Here is a 17,259-nt window from a genome sequence, read left to right as displayed (position 1 = left end):
CAGGCAGTACAAACGATTAGTCCGCTATCTGTGTGCCATCTCCTTCAGACACTGAACATCCTGCTTGTATCCTGAGTGACCACAGGTTTCACTAGGCCCTGTTTTCCACCAACAATCAGTTTTCTGAACAGACTTATATTTATGGCAAGACGTTTTAACATTTAATAGCTAAGCTTGACTATCCGGAATTAACCTTACAGATATCTACAATTGCATTTTGACTAGTCGTAATTACGTTGTGACTAGTCAGAATTCAAGATATCTATAACGTCATTCTGAAAAGTCAAAAAGACAGTTAGAGATATCTGTAGTTCAGTTCTGACTATCCTACATAACAGTTACAGATATCTCAAACGTCATTATGACTAGTCAGAATTGTTGTGCATGACGTTACTCATGCAAGGCTTTCCATTGGATATCGGCCCAACAAAGCATCTGAACAGTGTCAGCAGAAGCTTTTGCTAACTTGGATAGTTCGGTAATGTTGGAAAGATATTCACAGATTCATCTACCCGGATCAATAACTCATAAGCACGACGTCTCTTTCTTACCGTAGTAAGGTAGACGACGAGCTACAAGCACATTTTAATCACAACGAGCCGTCCAATGTGAGACGAGAAACGATAGTTAGAAAATGACATGAAATAGAAAGAGCTCATCATTAAGGAATCTGTTGCCAACGAGAGCTTTGTTCGCTAGAGAGTTGTGGTAGAAATTTACAGCCTATTGTAGATTTATTGTCTCCAGGCACACTTTATAAACCCATACGGCTGCAGTGCAGCGCCACAGTATGTTTGAATAGATTCCGCCTAACGTCCCATCCCGCCCCCCTCTGACGTAATTACAGACATCTGCTACGTCATTTCGTCTAGTCAAAACTAATTCTAGATACCTGTAATTACATTTTGACTATCTGCAACTCCAGCTTGAGATATCTACAACGTCATTCTGACTAGTCATAATTCTAGTTCAAGATATCTGCAATGTCATTCTGACTAGTCCAAATTTAATTTTAGATAGACGTTGTGAGATATCTTGAACTGGAATTCTGACTAGACAGAATTAAATTGTAGATATCTGAAACTGGAATTACGACTAGTTAGAATTGTAGATATCTGTAATGAGAAACCTCATACACATGATTGGCAAAAGTAGTTTAAACCGTACTAGTCAAAATGTAGTTTTGCCTCATCAAAATAGAGTTAGGGATATCTTGAATTCGAGTTTTGACGAGGCAAAATGACGTTGCAGATATCTCTAATGAATATCCTGTCTAGCTATTAAATGTTAAAACGGCTTGCCATATATATATTGTCTTATTGTCCGTGACACAGAGGCTGAGATGAGGTTATTTTATGGTCTGTAAGCCAAATATTTGATGATTTACAGGATCTACAGAAGGTCAGATGTCAGGATCCACATTAGTAGCCAGGTATTGATGTGTTGCTTTTCCTCTGAAACCCTTCCCACTTAGAGTAGGACACGTATTGTGAGGGGACCATATGTTATTAATAAACGCCCCCCCCCCCCTCCCCCCCCAAACAGGATAATGACATCACTGACAAGTTTGAAGGATATAGTGCAGCAGAATAAATTCCAGCTGAAACCACAGACAGAACCTCACAGTATTACCTTGTCCACATGGGATGATTCAATAACAACTCTTCAAAGTGTCTATCAATACACTATCTAATATAGAAATACATTAACCCTCTGAGACCCACAATAGACACGTTTTAGTCTTTTTTTTTTTTAGGGGTACAGGGGGTGTTTGTCCATTATCATGCTCTATTATGTCTCATAAGTTGTTGCATCAATTTTTGGGTTGATACCATTTGTTACACAGATTTGGTGCTAAATTTAACAAATTTTTATCTATCGAGAATCGATAAAAATGATCAATAATCCCTCCAAAATACAACATTAAGACACCAAGACCTTGAGGAACACCACAGAAAAAGCCATGCTGTGATTTGGTATCAGAAACCTTTGACATGTGGAGATTTTGAGATTTCCAGACAGCTGCAGTATGTAGTAAAAGTAAAAAAAGAAATAGTATGCAATTTGGAACATAGCCACAGTGTGATAGACATCTGTCAGTGTACATGTTACATCATTTCCTGTTATGTCCAAAACAGGAAATTATTTTTCTGTCTTGTATACTATCAGCATAAACGGTATATATTACATAGCATACAATGAATCCTACTGGTATGCAGTATGGACTTTTATTTCCTCATTTCCCTCTCTTATCTCCCCTACACTTCCTCCTGTGGCGGGGGCCTCTTCTCTCCTCTTTCATGCAATAGCTGTTATTTGTCCTTCGCTACAGACAGCAGTGCATGTCATACAGTGGGTACCCACTACACAGCTACTGTACTGATACCACATACAAACTTAAAGTGACTAGAAGCAGTTCATGTTGTCTCCTTCTGATATGATAAACTTTTTGTCCACTGTTAGATTTATCAGGAAACACATTTTAGTCAATTATTCATTTTAATTAATTCAATTAAGTCTACACTTAAAGGCAATAATGTGTGGCAGACTTTTCCTGCCATGCTGCTTGGCGTGGACTCACTCTAAAGTGTTGCTTTGGGACACAAATAAATCTAAGAGCATTCAAACACTCTTTGAAAACCCTCTTAACTTCTAAGATCGATTGTTATCATGAAACATGGCTACTAGCTACTAAAAACTGCCAAATTTAGGGCTACAACTAACAATTATTTTCATTACAGAAAAATATATTGTTTTTTTATTTGATCAGTAAATAATGTGTCATCTACTATGGCATTAAGAGCCCAAAGTGATGTCTTTAAATTGCTTATTTTGTCTGGCAAAGGGTCAAAGAACAAGAATTATTCTGTTTAAAAAAATTAAATAGGAAAAGTCCTCACATTTTTAAAGCTGTAACCAGTAAATATTTACTTGATAAATATTTATCAATATCAAATTTGCTGACACTATCGTTATAGATATTTCTATTGACTAAGGATACTGGGATGCAATGTGTTGTTGCTGTTTCTTCAACGTAGTTGCTCCGTGATGTGTCTCTGTTTAATGTGCTGTACTACAAATTGCCTCTCAATAAATACAATAAAGTTTTCTCAAAGTTACTGTGAGGAACTTTTAACTGGTTATGAAACAGTATCAATTTAATACCCATCCCTCTATTTGAACTACATAAGTAAATGAGACCATCAGCAAGACGACTGGCTATTTCTATATAGTTATTTTTAATGCGCACGCCAGCAGCGGCTCGGGAGAACCAGAACCAGGACTGTCAGACACTGCAGCAGTAAAATGAGAGGTTTTCTGAAGGGAGCTGGGAAACAGTACCGCTTTTGTCCATAATCAACAGAAAATGAAAGTTCCTCGTAGTAGCTTTAACTTGTTATAGCAGTAGTCAAATTAAAGTTATTAAACACTGGCGCTGCTATTGGTAGCTTCAATCTGAACACTGTAGCATCAGCTGCAGTAACTATTACTGGTCAAACCCGACAGCCAACACTAGGAAAACAAAACAACAAACATATTCATATAATTCATAGGTACATAATCATTGTCTTGGTTAACAAACATTTGAACAGGTGGGTAGAAGCAAAGCACATACACACAGCCTCTCTCACACACACACACACACACACGCACGCACGCAATACAAACACAGGTGGACAGACAGGTGTAACTGCCCTATCCGTTCGCCAGCTGTTGGGTATTATCCAAATATGGTGTAGGTTTACAGAGTCAACAGAAAGCTAAAACAGTGTTGTGACGAACATAACACACATACACACAGTGTGGCTAATAGGATTAACAGTTATTAATGCTTTACATGGAACTTAATAAACACATATCAAAAAATAAGTACAGTGAGTGAGTGGTGAGAGCAGAGGACGAGATTTTCTCCTCTCTGTCTCGTCTGTATGCCTGATCTTCATTCTTCCTCTCTGGGAGCAATCAAAGCTTTTCTGACAAAACCGAGGAGAGGAAGAGAAGAGCAGACTAGCTGACCTCACTGTCAAATTAGCTTCATCCATTTACCTTTGACGAGACCTGATATACCACATGGATCACACACAGACACACACACATACTTACATTAAAAACAGACGCACACAATAAGTCTAAAGTGAAAATGTCACAAAGCCTTTTAGACAGAATAAGATAACATTAAGTAAAAAATTAGGGCTGCAAATTTGTTTCAACGACACGATTTTTAATGTACTTTTTAAAAATCCGATGGGTATTTCAGAGGTCAGTTTTAAAGCTAGAGTGAAGATACTGGTATCATATGAAACTAGAATCCATCGGTATCAACCATGTCATACTAGTTTGTTGCGAAGGAGGCTAAATAACGCTCAAAATGTCTTTGGAATTTTGGCGAGAAAAAACTGACATGGCCATTTTTAAAAGGGGTCCTTTGATCTCTGACCTCAAGATATGTGAATGGAAATGGGTTCTATGGGTACCCACGAGTCTCCCCTTTACAGACATGCCCACTTTATGATAATCACATGCAGTTTGGGGCAAGTCATAGTCAAGTCACTGCCAAAAACCAAGGTAGCGACAGCCAAAATGCCAAACTTGAGGCTTCAACACAGCAGTCCACAAACCAATGGGTGACATCAAGGTGACTATGTCCACTTCTTGTATACAGTCTATGCTTTACACCTAATACACCTCATCACAACCGATTCTAAACAAGAAGTGTAGCCACGGCTTCACACTACCTGTCGCACTACTTGCCACTGTTCTGAGATCAGATGATTGATTCAGACACCACACCTGCCACCTCACGTGCTGCATGCATCCATTGTAGCATAACCCCGCCCTTACTGCTATGTAACATCCCTCGCACCTGCACAACCTAATGGAGCACAGCCAGTGTGACCACCTGCCCCTACCCTTATCTAAACCAGCTCAACCTGCTTACGTCTAACGTCAGCCTGATGTTGACGCCCAATGACTGGAGATGATAGATCAAGTCCAGTTCTGAGGTGTTATTCTCAGCATCAATAGCTGTAAATCACACAAAAAAACTAAGGTTACACAATAACTGCTTTTTTAGAACTACTGATGCCAAATACGCTGGTAAATGTCACCTTAAACTGCATCAGGCTACAAAATAGTCATTTGTAGATGGTAAACTAAGTGGCTAATGTGTTCCTGCTATCCACAGGACAAATACAGCTCTCAAGCTACAGTAAGTACTCCTATCAGTAGAGAAAAGATAAGAGGGACAGCGGACAGAGAAATAAGGGAGGAAGAGTGATGATTTCTTTTCAGCAAGCGCTCAGTGTGAGAGGCAGAGTAGAACCTATTACGCTCTTCATCAGTCCTGGGAGGGACAGAGAGACAGACAGACAGACAGACAGACAGACAGACAGACAGACAGACAGACAGACAGACAGACAGACAGACAGACTCTATGGAGAGATCTCAGCAGCTGTCAGTGACATACACTTTGTGTATGCCTGGTCGCTCAACACTCCACAGTTGGGATGAAATTATTATTTTAAGGTCTCAAGGTTGGCAAATATGAAGCCACAGCTATCTGTACTATACGTACATTATAATGCACACACAAATACAACCAAATAATCCTAAATCATAGCAGTGTCAGCTATGGGGAGCATGTGCTAAGAGAAACCGTCTGTGTTTCACCATCAGCAGGTAGCGGGGTAGCTAACTCGGTCTGGGCTCTAGCGCCATGCGTGCCTGTTTCATAACCAGTCATCTTCTTTGGGTGGCATTTGTTTAACAGATGACAAAAAATGTCTTTGTAATCTTTACTGTTTTACCACCTTGGAAATTTGAATATGCTGACAAAAAACGCTGCAGTCATATTTTCCATCACAGAGATACAAGAACATCTAAGTTACAGACAGCGCTTCAGCATAGTGTACGTTTCAATTAATTTTCCATCATAAATAAATAAATAAATCAGGGTTCAGTAGGTCACAGCTGAGGTAGCACCTGCGCCTCAGTCTGAGGCAGGAAAGACCCTGTCATATCATGTCGGGGCTTTTTCTTGAAAAAGGTGTTGTTTGGGGTGTTTTTGTTTTTCACTTCAAATGTACTGATACAAGTTCCAAAACAAAGAAAAAAAAAAAACATTCACCTAGATTTGAAGATATTATTATTAGAGCTGCAACGAGTCGATTAATCGATTCGTTGATTGAAATGAATTGGCTAATTATAGTTATAATTTTTTCAAGCAAAACTGCCAAACATCAATAGGGATGTGACGGTGAGGAAATTTCCCACTGGTTAATAAACTTGTGACAACACAGGTATTACCGGTTACACCGGACGTTTTACAAGGATAGATGACGTTCAATGTGTGTAGCGTGTTTACTTTGGTCTTTAACGTCGGATGGCTGTGTGTCTGGCCTCTCCGGTAACACCGGTAACACCAACTACCGTGACAAGCCTACTAGCTAGTTAGCTTACTAGCACAGAGCTGACGTGTGTTCTGTCGTCACCATAACAACTAACAACAATCGCCATTTTCTTTTGCACTAGTTAAATGACCACGGAAAACAGTTCAATGTCCGTTCTACTCCCTATTCTATTTCCATGGTCCTCCTTTTTCATTATTCTTCATTCCTCACTGTCACAATTCATTCACTTAATAAAATAAATTCGGATTAAATACCGATTCATTTTGCTTTTTGTATTATTACCTTTAAAAGCCTGAATGAATACTGTTAAACAGAATATTGGCTGAATTTTAGTTCTGAAGGAAAGGGTGTGAAATCACACTCAACCAATTTACGTCTTCCCCCTACCTCCCTCTTTACCTCCTTCTCCATCTCCTTATCTTATCCATTACATTTCAGTTCTCCCAACCTCTCCTTCTCTCTCTCTCTCTCTCTTCCTCACGCTGCTCCCCTTTTTCCTCGATACACTGTATTTCTCTCTTTTCCTTTGTCCTTGTCTGTCATCCTAATAGTCTCTCTCCCCCTTTCTCCCCCCTTCCTCCGACCCTGACCCACTTAGCTGGCTGCTTGTTATTCAAACCATTGCTTTACCCACACACACACACACACAGAGTGAGAGACAGAGGCATGAAGGGGGGAGAGGAGAGAGAGAGAGAGAGAGAGAGAGAGAGAGAGAGAGAGAGAGAGAGAGAGAGAGCGAGAGAGAGGGTAATTTGGTTTGACTACAAACCTCGCTATCCTCTTTAGTTCCCTCACTGTAACGTTTGCAACACACACACAGCACATACTGTAAAAATACTCATTTGAGATGCGGCAATACTTTCTGTTCTCTGGAGGTAACGTTTATTTTCATTATTGATTAATCTGCAATTATTTTCTTAAATTAATTGATTAATCATTTAGTTTATGACATATAAATAAATATATTCAATTTACTGTCAAAGAAAAGCAGCAAATATTAACATTTGAGAAGTAGGCTTGTCGCGGTAGTCGGTGTTACCGGTGTTACACAGTGGTCCGGCATACACCGATTACATTAGCACCGTCGTTTTGCTTTTTTTTACAGAAATAAAACCCATTTAATTCATGTCCGTGTATCCGCGCCGTGTAATGAATACAAAGTCGGACGCTACAAACTGAGACGGAAAGTGTCTGCTCCGTACGGAGTCTCACAGAGTAGCAGGAGTCAGATTTCACACACGGGACGAGAGAGAGTTGACTGACAAGACGATGGCGGAGGATTTGGTGTCAAAGCGAAAAGCAAAAGCACCTATTTGAAAATATTTCAGATTTGAACCCAATGCTATGAGAACCGTAACATTAATGAGGCAATCACTGTGCGGAAAACAAAGCGTTCACAGCGCCGGGTGGAAACCTGCGGCTCCGCACGAAAGCAGGACCGGAGAGGCCAGAAACCCAACAGGGAAGATCAAAGTAAGCACTCTGCAGATATTGAGCAACTTTTCTTGTAAAATGTGGTGTAATCGGTAACACTGGTGTTGTCAAGTTTATTAACCGGTGGGAAAATTTCCTCACCATGACATCACTACTAGCTAGTTAATTACACAATACTTTAATACTACACAGGTTACAGAAATGAGCTAAACAAAGTTGTCACTCATCTGGTGATAGCAATGTACTTTCCTCTGCTGAGACAAAAGTGAGTGGATGAAGCATTAAGTTGTCTCATTTACTCTGGCTCTCTGTGCTTTGTAACGTTACTACTCAACTGCTTGTTTTAGTTGTTACTGCAAAACCTAACCTCAGTGAGTCCGCCACTTGCTGTAACACCGTGTCCTATCTGGATGCGACGCGAGCGAGCATCAGCGACGAAATCAGCTTCATTACGTTGTTTTCTACTGGAGTGTCCTAACAGAAGTGCATAATTTAACGGATTCAGTGTGGACAGAGAGCTTCCGATGCTACGCGATGCAGCGCGATAGTCATACGCAGAAGAATCTGATTAAGTTAAACAGAATAAAGCATACTTAGAGATGTTTGTCAGATAGTTAAAAATCGGGTTGTGAGGCTCTCTTTGTGTAAATGTGTCAAAAAGACTTTTTTAAATTGCGGGAGACCATTTCATCACTCGTGGGTTTGGGTGGTGTGTGAAACTATTTGTCTGGACTGGACTGAATGGATTTCAGTTGACTCTAAACTGCATCAGGGGACATAAATCAAGTCTGTACAGTGAGAGATAGATGGAGAAAGAGAGAGGAAGACTAATGGGTGACTCTGTCTGAGAGAGAGAGGAGGGAGATTCACACAGCTGTGGTAGTTCAGCTCAGCAATTGTTTATCTGTCTTATCTCTGTCACCATGACAGCAATATAAACCAAGTTTTATTGGCTAAGCTGTATTCACCCTGACTAGAAGTCTAGATGGTGTGTGTGTGGAGGAAATAGAAGTATTTCTTACAAGTGTGTAAGACTACTTCCAGTAAAGACTGACAGGGTTTTAATTTAACCCTTGTGCATCCCTTTAAAAAGGTTGCTCTGATGTCCTTAGAGGACAAAAATGTGAATTAATATTATTTTCCACTTTCACTGCTTCTTAACTTATACTACTATAATACTATAACTTAGACTTATAGCTTCTAACTTCAAGGCAAACCATGTTCTCTTTATTTCTGTCACATTATGCACTACCCTGATGACACATTACTGGCAGCTGTATTAATATTTCAAGCATTTCCGGTCCAATAATGCGACTAATGCCACTGCTAAACTAAACTTTTCAACAGCTGATATCTGACAGCAGGACTTGAAGCTCTTCTTTTTACTCTTGAGTAACATTTTTGTGACTGAAAACTGAGTGAAAACAGGTAGGATTATATAGCAATTTAGGAGTGTAATTTATGCTAATGATCACAAAAAGCGCATTTCCTCATGAACAGATGGCATTCACCAAGTTAAGACGAGCAATTTACGGCAAATTTGTGCAGTTAAGAGAGTTTGCCTCGTGGAAAAAGTAATAAGATTGAAGATAAGAATACACAAAATGTTCTTACATGAGGCCGATTGTTTTTCTAAGTAGTTAAAATCCAAATGTGACGACTCCCGCTGTATGCACTGAACAGAAGTAGCAGATAAATCCACAGATTAGCGGAAAGCTTTGTTTGGCGTCAACTCAAGTCAAGTTTATGATACCACAAGGAAACGGGGTCAAAACAGACACGAGTTTACGCATTTCAAAAGTGACTTATTTATTTTTATCTATCCACAGTAATTAGCACTACACCGCCACAGTTAGCATTGTATGATCGTGAACAAAAGCGGAGTGCTGAAGAAAAATCCTCAGGAACTGGTCCAATCTCTTCCACCACAACTTAATTGATCCAAGTTATTGTCACTAATACAGCGCACACACACACACAAACACACACACAGAGAACAATGCCGCAATGATTGCAGTATGTGATTTGATTGCAATATGTTTGTTTTGGAAACGAAATCCTGATAATTAGTCTCTTCTGGCAGCGCTCTATCTCCGCCCATCTGTTCCATTTGGCATCCCTCCACCAACCAGGAGTCCCTCATCGCTCCGTCCCCGCGATTCAACCAACTGAAAGGCTTTCAGACGCACCGAAACACAAGCAACAGTGCTGAAAGTCACCCAATCATCGGTGAGCTTGAGGGGAGGGGAGAGTGTGTGGGGGGGGGGGGTCTGGCGAGGTGTTCAGTAGCGGGAATGACAGCCAACATGGACAGACGGACAGACAGATTGACTGGTTGTGTTCTGATAGATAATTAGATGAGATGCCGACACTGTGGCTGGTTAGAAAACTGTAGGAGGGGACAATAGGAGTATGTGATACAGAAAAAAAAAACACTGGGATGGGGCCATAAAATAAGATGAGATACGATAATTAACAAAATACTGCTGATTATGGTTGCAAAGGACAAAATCTTTCTATTTCTTTCCAAGGGAAGTTAAGCTCGGAAATTTAGGAATTTTTGCAAAATGTCAATATAAAAATCTTGAACTTATTTGTGGGGAAATACACATAAAAAAGCAGTACTAAGACTTATGGCATGTCTTAGTTAAAAGTATGCCTGTTTAATTGGGTTGTAACCTGCACTGCATTCGACTGCATTTTCCAACTGTGTCAAAATGTCTTCTGTGACATATATAGATGTGTATAATAATTTTCCCCTGGTAAAGTAGACTAAACTTCCTGTAACACCGCTGAATTACATTTTCATTTTAGGGGTAGATAACATAGAAGTGGTGCACATCATCTGAAAGCTGGGAATCTGAAGATTAATTTGAGATGCAGCTCAGCACTCTGTGTCAAGTTGTTCTTGTCATAAATCAGAAATAAACATGAATAAATTAATTAAAATAAATTGTGAGGGCTTAGAACATGATGATAGAAGTATATGATGTTCATCCCCATGCTCTATTATGTCTCATAAGTTTTTTGCGGCAATTTTTGGGGTTGATACCATTTGTTACACAGGTTTGGTGCTAAATTTAACCATTTTTTAACCACTTGAGAATTGATAAAAAAAATGATAAATAATCCCTCCAAAATACCACATTAAGACACCAAGACCTTGAGGATCACCATAGAAAAAGCCATACTGTGACATTTGGAGGTTTCTGCAAGAATTGCATTTTTGCGGTGATTGGATGGCGAGCACTTCTGTTGTGTAAACTGATCAGAAACCCCCTTATTGTCAATCTAGCTAGGGAAGCCATCCATCCTCTGAAAGCTCTAGGTCTCTAGTTTGTGGTTGTAAAGTTTCATGAGACTGTGATTATCCTAGGGTTCACCACAGGTCATTTTGTACAGTGAGGTCAAGTTTTAAAAAATGGTCTCACTACAATGAAATACTATGGGGACTAACATCATCACACATGAATACAGTTGGGCTCATTGAATCCACAAGAGTCTCAGCTTTACAGTGATACTCAATTTATGTAATTCAAGACTGTTTAGGGACCCCAGTATGCAGAAATATTCAAATACAGCATTTTAGAATAGGAGAAAATAACACATTTATATTCAAAATCTTCACTCTAGCTTGAAAACTGAGCCCGCTACAACCTCTGTAAGACAGAATAGCGTTTGGGCCCGCCGTCAGAGTGTTAAGGTTTTAAACCTCATAGGATACATACAGTATTATAGTTCTTACAGCTCTTGATGACTTTCCTTATTATGTCTTCAATTTCATATTACCGTTTCTCTTATTTCTATCCCTTTTGTGCTTCATCGTGTCCTCTGACTACTGTTTTGCTGCTCTCTTTCTATCTATATTCTCCTGTTCTTTACTAAGGCCTATTTTGTTCTTCCCTGTTCTCTCTTCCTCTCTATTTGCTTTAGAAATACCTCACCCAGCTTTCACAATCATCATGTTTACATTAGTCCCTCTCTCTCTCTCTCTCTCTCTCTCTCTCTCGCAGCCTTCCCTTCCTCTACTACACTCCCTGATTCATCCTCTTCTTCTTCTCTGTCTCTCACAGGGTTTAATTCAAGTTATTTAAACTCTTCCACCACAAATACTTGTATAATGTCACACAGATGCTGAAGTCCCCTTCGTGATATTGCAATCAATTAACTTCTGTATCAAATGAATTGCTCCTATTCACATCTGTGGAGAGAGACCCATTATGAGCACTGTCATCCAATCAGAGCTCAGCGTGGCTCGCTCACTTCTGTTCATCCAGCCAGCCCTCCATGTGACTAAACTGTACACGTGCATCCCAACAGCGACACTGAGTCGGACACTTTTTTTTTTAATGATTTTAAGATTACACATAAAATCACAGTGGCCATCATTATAGGCCAAAAAAAGGAAGATTATAGAAATGAATATATACCATATGTATTGGATTTTCAGTAAAACAACAATGATTATAATGTGTAGATTTACACAGCTATTCTATTCAACACAGCATGTGGTCGCCTGGCATTAATTGCCACCACGTTAACCACCATCTTCAGCCTATGACTAAACTATGACTAAACTTCATACCGTTTGGAACTGAGTTGAGTTTTCCAGACAGACCTTCCTCTGACGTTTCATTCAAATACTGTCTTGTTCAGTTGGACTGGTAGACCCTGACACCAACCATGGACACATCTTTCACCAAATGACAGTAACTTAAAAGGGGACATATCATGAAAAGCTCACTTTCTCAGCGCTTGTGCACATAAAAAAGTGAGAGAAAGATGAATCATACACTTCTAGGGGACTTTTACATTGGAAAATATCTAAATGAATACAGTAAGAATGTTTGATTTTCAGCATGTATGTAGTCAGAGATGTCCTGAAGTCAAATATATCAGTCATTGGCAGAAATTGTTTCTAAAAAAATTTCCAGCAACCCAAAAATCAAAGAATAAAAGACATTTCCCTCACAAATTAGTTTGAAAAACATAAATGTCAGTATATGGGTGCTCTATAGTCGTAGCGTCGGCCCATTTGACCACGGAGATGAGAGTGACGGCCGGCTCAACCGCCACGTTACCGCAATACAATAACGTTTCCTGTACGTGACAGAGTTAACATGCAGCTTTAGCCATGATGTCTAGCTCTGCTTTTTCCTGTCAATGTGTGAAACCCAAAGTGTTTCCATCCTTTACTGGATGTCTAGTGTTTACCATGTTGGATTTAACACATCAGGGTGCAGGTCGTTTACATGCGGACCCTCCACCATTTTCCACTTTCTCGCTTCTGCTCGCTGCGATTTGTTTAGGTTGAGCGGATATGACGTCACGTTAATCAGACTACGAAAATTAAAAGTGGTAACTTCCTTCTACCTCCGCATAGACTCAGATGAAGCAAATATATCGATTCTGGCATTGAAAAATCGTAAAAGAAATCGCGATACATAGGTGAATCGACTCTTTCCCACCCCTATTTTAAAAGTAGCCAGCAGTAACACAGTGAGAAATAAATAAATAAATTGTGTATAGAAATCAAATTTGGATGCATCAATAATCGCTTTATAATCGCATCGTAGCCCTCGGAATCAAATCGTGAGCTGCCTACAGATTCACACCCCTACTTTTCAGGGGTAATTGTGCAGAGGATTTTCTCTCTATGTAATTAAAATGGAAAATGTAGCCCAGCCATAGTATTACGTCTTTACATTAACACATCTGTAGGACACACCTCTACTCTCTCTCTCTCTTATTTCACACACAGACTCACTGTATTTCACTCAACCTCTCTCTGTTCTGTTCCTCTTCTTTATTTTTTCTAATTTAGTTTCTTCTGTGTTTCCTTCTTTCCTCTCCTACTTCCTGTCTCTCTCCCTCTTTCCTCTGCTGTGCCTTTCTCTCTCCCTTTTTATATACCCCCTGTCTCTCTTTCTCTCTTTCTCTCTCTCTCTCTCTCTGTTCCCCCACACAGTAATATGATCTCTTCTATCAGGCCGACACAGCCGTGAATCAAACGACAGAGAGAAATATAGTACAAACCTTAGTGGCCCCACCCCCCACTACTCTTTCTCTCTCTCTCTCTCTCCCTCTCCCTCTCTCTCTCATCTACAACATCCCTACCCCCAACCACCCTCTCTCCTCTCTCCCTCTCTCTTCAGTCCCTACCCCCAACCACACCACACCACACAGCTCGCTCTCTCTCTCTACATCCCCAGCGTCTACATCTTCTATCTCTCCCTCCCTCTTTCTGAAACAAATATACTCACTGACAACAACAAAAAAACACAATGCAATACTGTATGATTCTGTGTGCAGAATGTTTCTACACATGATGTTAGATTATGAGCATAAAAGCAGCAGAGTGCAGTCATTAAAAATACTGAGGGTTAAATAAAACAGTACGTATAACTATGATCTAGCTCATGAAGATGTGATACTAAGTTCATCGGCCCTTATCGAGGTCAGAGGTCACAGTCGGCTACAAAGCTGGGAAGGGAATCAGATTCCATGCCCCAATTTCAAACTACATAATGAATGTATAAAGTATTGAATATATAATACTAATAAAACGTCAGAAAGCCCAAAATGACGTCCTCAAATGTCTTGTTTTGTCCACAACTCAAAGATATTAAGTTTACTGTCTTAAAGGAGTAAAGAAACCAGATAATATTCACATTTAAGAAGCTAGAATCATAGAATTTTTACTTTCTTTTCTTAAAAAATTACTTTAACTGATTAATCGATTATCAAAATAGTGGACAACTAATCGATTAATCGTTGCAGGTCTACCTACTATATATAATAATTGTCTTTTTTTCAATACAGTTGTAGGTAGTAGTGTCTCCATTTTCTTTGTACGTTGCATTGTGGAACTTGGACTTTTCTTTATTGATGATCACTCAAGGTGGTACATGGAGATGGTTGCACATTAACAGTACACTCAAAACACACTACATAACCAGGAAAAGGCGCTGGCAAACAACTGCCAAAGAGAAAGAAAAGAGCCTGGAGCGGCAGTCTGTTTCCGCTGGTAACGTCTTCACCACCACAGCAAAAAAAACTAATATTGTCAAAAAAATAACTGAAGTAAAGTACAAAGTACAATATTTCCCTCTGAGATGTAGTGGAGTAGAAGTGTCCTATAAAGTTACATAAAATGGAAATACTCAAGCAGAGTACAAATACCTCAAAATTGTACTTAAGTGCAGTACTTCAGTAGCTTAATGTACTTCACTGCTAGAGCACAACATTGTTTACAAGAACACAAGATCTAGTCTAGACTCTTCATAGATCCAGCTTCTTAATTTTGCTCTCAAAATGCACCAGATTGATGGATTTAACTTTAAAATGTACAACTTTAAAAGGATCGTACCTCTGCCACATTTTCAGCCAGGAAAAACCCTGTTGTGGACTTCTTTATTCCACAAGAGGTATATGGGGATAGTTACACATGTAATAAAGCAATAGTTTACATTAACAGCACTACATAACCCAAAACATGCTTAAAATTAGTACTTTATATGGAACCAAAGTCAGTGCAGTGGTGGCACTTTTAGGGGGTGCTTGCTAGCGGAGAGTTTGAACCCAGCGTTTCTGTTTAAAGCAACGTTTTTGTAACCACAAGTCAACATCGCACTGTTGTTCCTGAGGGGGTTAAACAGAGGAAAAGCAGCAGTGATGCTGTGAGGGAGAAGTTAATAAATGTGAGCAAGCAGGGCCGGATCAGACAAGCGGGCCTGTGAATAATCCGATCAATCATTAAATCGTACACCAGCCACTCGGTGATGACGCTATATTCTGACATCACTAACTCCACGACAGATTATAATTTAAAAGCAGCCAGCAAAAGAGAAGAAAGTGGTTCCCCAAAGTACTGTGAGTGTTAATAACCCTTGGGCCAGCAGGGAACATTAATTGGCTCAGTTTGGGTCCCACAGTGCTAAAAAAATGATGATAGAATACGAGCATTAATTGTGTAGAGTCACTATTTGGGGTTTACATCAAATATCTGCCATGCTGTGTGTGTGTATGATACGGGTATGCTGATCGTTTTCCTTTATATGCTTTAGCAGCACAAATATATTTACATGTCAATAAAGTTAATTGAAATATATTTGAATTGAGAGACGGAGGACTCCATAGGCTACAGCATGCCTGCAGCTTGCCACAGTTTGACAAGCAAAACTAGTGATTAAAGGGATTTAAAAGGTATATTTTAACGTTGTTTTGTACTTATAAAGTATTTTTATTTATCTATCTATGTTAAATATCAGGGGCGGGAAAAAAAATTAAATTGCATTTTCCAACAAAATGAATGTGTTCCATTATTTTATTGTGCTAAGATTGAAGAGTGGTTAATAATCTGTCATTTACTCTAATAGCTGCACTCATCAGCTGCACCTAGTTAAATAATTAAGCAATTCATCACTGTCAAATGGGCAGAGCATGGTCCCACACTGCGTCTCGTGTCTGTCCTACGGTACCCAGACACCTTACTATGAACAAAACATCCATTTGCATACATAGATAGATAGATAGATAGATAGATAGATAATATTACATATATACAGTATATTCGTTATCATGCTGTTTCCAGTGAGATATTATAGAGTTCAGATAGTGACTTTGCTGTTGTAAACATTACTGTTGCTGCTCTAGAAACAACATTTAGACTAGTTATATTTAAAATATTCAATTCTAATCCGGTTCTGAATTTAAAGACAACCAGGCTGACAAATATAGCTAATATGCATACTTAAAAATGTATTTATATATCGCAAGTCATATCGTCATCGCAATATTGAGCGATGATATTGCACATTGACAATTTTCCTCATATCGTGCAGGCCTAAAAGATAGATAGATAGATAGATAGATAGATAGATAGATAGATAGATAGATAGATAGATAGATAGATAGATAGATAGATAGATCTATACTGATTAGATATAATTTCATGACCCAAGGATTCACCCATTCATGCTTGAGGTGTCTTAAAGCAAGACACAAGATCCAGGTTCCTGTTGTGAATCTGACCCTGACCTTTGACCTTGCTCTGATCTGGATACAGCTTCTCAAACACCAATTAACTAATTAAGTATCTCTAAACAGAAATGAGAGGCACTTCCCATGTATTTCTTTCTAACCATAACTGTCTGTACATGTAATGCAGCAGTGCAAGCTTAATTACCATACAATTACCAAGAGGTGAGGTTTTAATTAAAGGTGCCCTTACATCACTGACAACAAAACTGGAAGTAAAAAGTACAGCCAGTACAGTGTGAGTTTACTCAAAATGAAATGAGTAACACTGGAAAAGTAGTTACCTTCAATAGCTGCATCAATAAGGCAAGGCAAGTTTATTTATATAGCACATTTCATACACAAAGGCAATTAAAAGTGCTTAACATATATAAAA

General features: G+C 39.2%; 1 protein-coding gene across 1 annotated transcript in view; it reads right to left on the bottom strand.

Annotated features, from left to right (window-relative positions):
* The window catches only part of tox (thymocyte selection-associated high mobility group box), a 46,076-nt gene that overhangs the window by 27,866 nt on the left and 951 nt on the right, over positions 1-17,259 (bottom strand). The gene's annotated exons all lie outside the window — the stretch shown is intronic.

The sequence above is a fragment of the Sebastes fasciatus genome, chromosome 11 (genome assembly GCF_043250625.1).
Source record: "Sebastes fasciatus isolate fSebFas1 chromosome 11, fSebFas1.pri, whole genome shotgun sequence".
NCBI lineage: Eukaryota > Metazoa > Chordata > Actinopteri > Perciformes > Sebastidae > Sebastes > Sebastes fasciatus.
This window is presented reverse-complemented; position numbering and strand designations above follow the sequence as displayed.